Here is a 6,557-nt window from a genome sequence, read left to right as displayed (position 1 = left end):
TTGAGCCATATGAAGAGATAAAAGTAGATAGTGAAATCAAGGCGAGGGCTGAACAAAGGAACGAGGCAGATGCTAACTTCTGGCTATGTTATGCTGAAATGTAATTACTACAAATAGTGCGATGAATTGTTTGCATGTAGACAGTATTTTTGGGCGTTCCCGGCAGTGTAGTGCTCAAGAAATTTGTGAGGTCCGATCAAAAGAGATTTCATGCTTTGCATCACCCAAATCCTGTGATGTCATGCCTGCTATGCTACTCAAATTGGGTTTAATGCAGCAGGATCGGGAGCTGGACCAGTTGGTTGACGTTCATTAGGTCACTTTGTTCAAAGCGCACCGGAGACCCAAACAGTGAATGTGAACAGTAAGGGCAGTCCTCGTCACGATATGACTCATTCTGGTATGCACGAGTAGATAGTAAGTCCAACATGATATTTTTATCAACGAGACCTTTCTTTGTAAGCCATCTGTTTCGACACATTAAACGCCAACTGCATTTGCCAGTCACAGATTAGTATAATTGTAATCATAGCCTCAGAGAGGTCTTACAAAGGCCACTAATTTTAAGCGGTGCATAAAAGGACGTGACACGATAGCACTGCCGGTGAATGTTTTGACATACATGTTTCAAAGGTTGTCGTCATTGTGAGCGACCTCGTATACACTCACGGTTAAACTTTCATTACTTACAACCATAGGTCGGCAAAAAATGTGGAGCTCACTCAGACTCACTCATGAAATATATTTTGTCCTTAGAGCTCACTAGGACTCAGACTCACCAAAAGTTTCCTTAACCGGACTCACTCAGACTCACGGCTATATCTGAGTCTGAGTGAGTCGACTCATGAGTCCGTTTGCGTAAATTGGCTTTTTCGACCGTGGTGTCAATGCTCTTTAAAACCAATATGTCGCATAATTGGTGCTCTACTTCGCGCCTTCTGATCTGATCAAATACGAGTTATCAGTGGTTGCAATCCAGTAAGGACATTTTTACTGAAAGAGGTTCTTCACACGAGATATTTTTATCAAGAACTTCCTGTGAAAGAGTTTCCGGGGGGAGGTCGATCTGTTCCCCCCTCCCTCTCCGTAACGCACGCCCTTATTGAGAAATATTGAGCGGGCGTATGAACGCTAGGGTTTCGAAGTATGTATGAGTCGACGGGAGTATAAACGTGAGCCCACACAAGGCTCATAGTAATGGTTAAGTTTTGTAAATAGAACCATATGTCGGCAAAAAAAGTGTGGAGCTCACTCAGACTCATTCAATAAATATATTTTGCACTTAGGGCTCACTCGGATTCAGACTCGCTAGTATTTTCCCCAACCGCATTCACTCGAACTAAGACTCAGTAAGATTTTTCTTAACTGGACTCACTCGGACTCAAGGACACCAATATATTACTCAACCGGACTCACTCAGACTCACGGCTCGATCTGAGTCTGAGTGAGTAGACTCATGAGTGAGTTTGCCGACCTATGCTTATAACTCATTTGCACGTTCCCGTGAATTCTGCTTTCGTCCGATTTGCCATCGCGTGTCTAGACAACAACGATGCTGCCGTATGACCGTGCGACAGTCGGCAACACCATGTACCGTAGACAGTGTCTCAAAGGATGACTCATTCTCACTCAACTGAGGCAACGCGCGCGTGGCTCCTTCTTAGCGCTCTTCAGTTCATTTCACGCGTGGAATACCCGAAGATAGGGACAAAGTAAAAGCAAACGGCGTTTTAAACTTAATCGTTTAATCATACGAGCACACCTGCCATCCCGCATTTGATTCACAGTTGGCGTGTGTCATGGAAAGCGTGCTCAGAGCAGCGCCAGACGGGAGACGACGCGAATCGGAATGTCCAGCTTCCGGAAAAAAGTCACCGTTTCGAGTACGGCTTTCCGAGAACGACAGGTAGTGCGGGGACCACACACGACAGCAGATGGGGGCGTCTATTCGAGAGCTCGGATCAACACCGCAGCTACAGTAGCGGACAATGCATGAACACGTGCGTGGAATCGTTGTTTTAACGCGGTAGCGTTAAAGAGCTCGTTTCGCGAAAATTCCGGTGTAGGCGTCGGTTGTGAGCGAAAAATGATCGTTTCCGTGACCGAAAAATTGGAAAAGATGCAAATAAAATAAATAACAAAAGCTATGGTTCGAGCGAGAATCGCACTCAGGCCGTCTGCGTGGCAAGCAGGTGTTTTACCTCAGCGGCACTCTATTGCATGAAACTGCTTCGGAAAAAAACATACGACAGTCATCTAGTGGAATGAGTCTCCGTAACCCATGTAATATTGTGTGACAGAAGCGTAGAATCGCGCCAGGCGTCAAAACATGTGAATTGCGCAACGAGTGGGTTTTTTAAAGGCCCACCAATTACAAACCGCTCAGACATATTTATTCATCATCATCTGCAAAAGCATAAACAAAATCAGCAGCTGCGTAGGTTCGCGTACTGCCTTACGGACGCGTAAGGAAGAATTATGGCGTAGTGGGTACTTAACGACTGTTTTTGCAGTAGGCATTCTGCAGTAGGCATTACGCCTCAAAATTCACATCTCTTATTGTCACTCACTGCTGTCCTGTTATGTTAATACTGATTCTAGATGCAGTACTTTTTTCTCGCGCCCATGTTCTGATTGCAACATGAATATTTCATAACACTTTCGTGACACATCCATGCCGCATGCATATGCATTTGACTGAGTGTGCAGCTAGCGCCAGTACGAAAGAGAACACGTTAGCTTCATTGAAGAAATGGTTGCTTCATAACTATGGGTGAACAACACTTCCTTCTTTGTTCTAAATTATTGTCCTTTGGGACAGCTTAATCTGCTCAGACATTTTAACATCACTGTAGAAATAACGACAGAATATGTTCATATGTTCAAACTGACTGTACCTACCTGTACATTGGGCACAACACTTGACACGGTAATAGTGGTGGTCTGAATGAGGAGAACTAACAGCTCAAATTTATTTCGCTTTGCTTCAGTGGAGACCTTATTTGGTGGCTCACACTGTTCGAATTTCAGAGTTCAGCTTGTGGGGCTTCAGCGCAATGCTTCCCAACCACAGACTCGGGTCTTTTTTGTCCCTCTACTTCTGCTGTACCAGATTAGTCGTTTATCTTTCGTACTATTGGTGTGTGTGCATTACGTCTGTACTACCTGCACTTGGCAGTGACAGCTGTCGTATGGCAAATTTTGTACCATTTCTCGCAGGTGTTTAGACAATTAAAGGTACACTAAAGGAAAAAGCAAACTACGCAAGACAAATAGATTATTCCTTGGGAACTGTACCGACATTTTCGATCCGTGGAAAGGAAGCTGGTTGCTGAAAGAATCTTGGTGAAAGTCCAGAAACCCTTCCACATTCCAACTGCCTGCGGAAGATGAACAGTGGCGTAGTTGCGGTGGAGTTCTCCGACCAATTAGGTGCCCCTTCCAAAGACTTGCAATATGGCCGCAAATGAAAACTATCTTGGCAGTCCCGTAACCGGTTGAGTCTGCTGTCACGGCAGCAAGGTGCATGTGCAGGCAACCTCAGCTCCGCTGCTATGTCCCACACCCCACCTAAAGGCTGAAACTCTCCACTCCATCGCATGCGTCCGCATCTCGTTGCACTGGGGAGAACGCCAGTGCTCAGCTGTACCAGATATGCATCTCCAGCGTAGGGGCTATCAATACCCCTGGAGTATCTTATGGAACACTGTTGCGTAGTTAACTTAATTGTTACGTCTTTATGCTCTTCTCCTTCATGACACTATAAGCAAGATTGCCTGAAGTGTGTCGTAATGTGACCATTTGACCACTGATAACGATGGTCAAATATTATGGCAAAATGACCACGTTAGTAGCGGTAGCAGCTTTTTTTCTTGCAACCTTTGTTTTACTACCTGCAATTAGTAACGGCAAGGGTAGTAACAGTTACTACCCTTGCAGTTACTAACTGCGCTTAGAGCACTGCACGGGCCCGGGCCGGCCCGAAAGCCCGGGCCCGGCCCGGCCCGCGGGCCGGGCCGGGCCGGGTAAGGGGTTCTTGGATCGGGCCCGGGCCGGGCTCGGGCCCTTTGTCTTCGGGCTCGGGTCGGGCTCGGGCCTGAGCCAGGCCCGTATTAGGCCCGGGTCTCATACGTATAGGTATAATTGCGTGTGTACGTTGCGTGGCTTTGTTTTTGTTGTTTTGTGGGGTTTAACTTCCCGAAGCGACCTAGGCTATTGGCCTCGAGGCCCACCACTGGAAACGCCGGCGCCACCGTCGGCGTGACGTACTTGGCAGGATCACGTGGTCTCCGCCGCCGCGTCGGCTGCTTGTGGCGCACTGCCGCGTGCTTTGAAAACGAGTTTCAAGTCCTACATGCGCTGCGGTCTGTTCAAATTCGGAAGTTTTCTCTCATTTTCTACTCAATTGAAACCATTTTAATAGAGTGGCTGCCTCCGAAGGCGACGAACATGCGGCTCTACCGCTCGGTGCCGCAGCGCCGCGCTTACGCAAAGGAGCCCAGTGTCAGCCTGCACTGGTAACCGCGGGACAAGAAACAGCGTGAAGCATGGGTTGTAAAGCTAAGAACCGGCAAGTAGCCATCCGCTACGAGTCTTGTGTGCAACAAACACTTCCGCGACGAAGACTTTTGTTGCTGCGTCGGGCCTGCGATGTTCGGTGAGTAGCAGACAGCGCGCACTGAGACGATGGCTCGCGCGCGCTTCCCGCCGGCAAATGATGCTTATCTGCCACAGGATGGTAAAAGCGCTACATTTTACCACGTGCGATGCCATCTCAGAACCCTCCAATGCGACCTCTTGATCGTAGGCCCCGTGCTCAGCGTCCACAAAATCGGCTGCAGATGCACAAGTCATTGTTTAGATACGTTGAATTAAAAAACGCACAGGGTCCCTTATGCATTCGTTAAAGATGACTAGAAGGCGAAAGCCATCTTCTTCTTGTCAGTCGATGTGCTGATTCTCCCGCGTTACTGTATTTTCTTTCTTTTCCTAGGCGTCGCATGCTACTACATGCTCGGTCTCGTAGACTGGTTCTCCTTCCACCAGCAATCTCGAAGTGGTGAAGCTTTGGTCCATGAATTTGTTGATCACAGAGAGCGGCAAGTTCACTGGAATGCAAACGGAACGATAATAAGGAGCATTAAAAAAAGGCGTCGCGTTTGCTCACGTTTGTGTGAGCACCAAACGAAACGAATGCGCTGAATAAAGAAACAGAAGCAGCGGCATTTGCCCGCTGAGAAGACCGATCAATACGCAGTGCGAGACAACTTGTCAAATGACATTGAAACGTACCCGAATTTAGACCGAAAAAGAAAAAAAGAAACACTGAATCGTCGGGACGGCAGATCACAAAGTTGTCATGCGCACCGAAGCCGCAGTTGTAAGGAAATTGTTTTTGAACTGCTCTGATAGCGTCCGCGCAACAGTAGTTGTCTGTTTACTCACAAATTCTCATGTTTTGCGGCCTAAAGTTCGCAGCGCGGTGCCAAAACGCGCTCGTAGCAAAAGCGAAACCAGCAGTACGAACATACATGCAGACGCTCATACATGTAGAGGCACCGTCAGTCGTCGCGAACCCGTGCGATCGCTGGCTTGAGGCTTCTTTCTGTTATGCTCCGTTTGGTTATACAGGCAGTCTACTCTAACGAGATATTTCACATAGTTTGCACTCAGCGAGTGACTACCTTTCACGTAAGAAGCCGGTTCAGCGGTCTCCAACGCGGTGACAGAAGCGGGTGCTCGGTTTTCTGCAAAGAGACAGCGACTGCAGACTACCTTGTGCTTTCAGTTCGTAGAAAATGATTATCTTGACAGTAAGGAACACAGTTCATTTCGAAAGTACTTACAGAAATGCCCTGGAGGGCTCCCGCGAGGTGTTTTTGTAGAGCGCCGACAGCAAAACCTATGGGGAGCGCGCCGGCGGCATCCTGCCTAGCACGCAATCGAGGCGCGTCCGATAGAGGGCGACTCCGTAACTCCTCGAGGCCAATATGAGACGCCGTCGTTGAGGGCACCGGGTAATTTAAACTTTCAGCCCTGAAATTTTTTTAACGGGTAGATAATTTTTTTCTTGTTGAGATTGCTTTTTTATTACCTCAAGATCACGAAAATAATCTTTCCTGAGCATCCCATCAGTGTATGAGAAAAATAGCGCCATGTCCTATATATAGGACACCAGGGCTTAGTGGTTGTGAAAGGAAATATGGGGATATTTCGATATTGCTATTTATTTTACTCTCTTTACATCTAAACTGGTTGTGAAGCTAGCATGCCAGCAACCATATATTAGTTACTGCGTTTCAAAGGTCCAAAAGCAAGTTTTTGCACTCGTGACACAATGCTCTTCAATGCACTTGAATGGCCATTATCTAATTATTGGATGCCTTGTAAGATCTAACATCATAATAGGTTGCCGAATCCTCGTTTGGTGTGCCGCAGTTATTGTCGCCCGTGCCTGCATGGGCAAGCAGATGGAACTGCACTTCATCCTCGTTATCTTCAAGCCCTCTCATGCATCATTCATACACTGCAGCAAATGTATTCACATCAGTTATGTA

This window comes from Rhipicephalus sanguineus, chromosome 4 (assembly GCF_013339695.2).
Source record: "Rhipicephalus sanguineus isolate Rsan-2018 chromosome 4, BIME_Rsan_1.4, whole genome shotgun sequence".
NCBI classification, from domain to species: domain Eukaryota; kingdom Metazoa; phylum Arthropoda; class Arachnida; order Ixodida; family Ixodidae; genus Rhipicephalus; species Rhipicephalus sanguineus.
The sequence above is the reverse complement of the archived record's forward strand: the minus strand, read 5'-3'. Positions refer to the sequence as shown.